This window comes from Penaeus monodon, chromosome 30 (genome assembly GCF_015228065.2).
Source record: "Penaeus monodon isolate SGIC_2016 chromosome 30, NSTDA_Pmon_1, whole genome shotgun sequence".
NCBI classification, from domain to species: Eukaryota; Metazoa; Arthropoda; class Malacostraca; order Decapoda; family Penaeidae; genus Penaeus; species Penaeus monodon.
In genome coordinates, this window is record NC_051415.1 from 5,357,239 (window position 1) to 5,357,444 (window position 206).

Genomic DNA, 206 nt, shown 5'->3' on the forward strand with positions numbered 1-206 from the left:
CGTCAATTCTTTCCTTTCACGAGATTAAGAACGAAAAGATTACGAGTAATTACGAGTAATTAAAAACAAACCAAAGATTACTGTACATGTAACAGCCTTCACGTTATCGAAATTATGGACAAGCTAAACCGCTTTACGTTACCCGATTGAAGTGCTGAGTATGCCATGTGTTTTAACTTGAATAGTGTACACGCACATATGTTCTC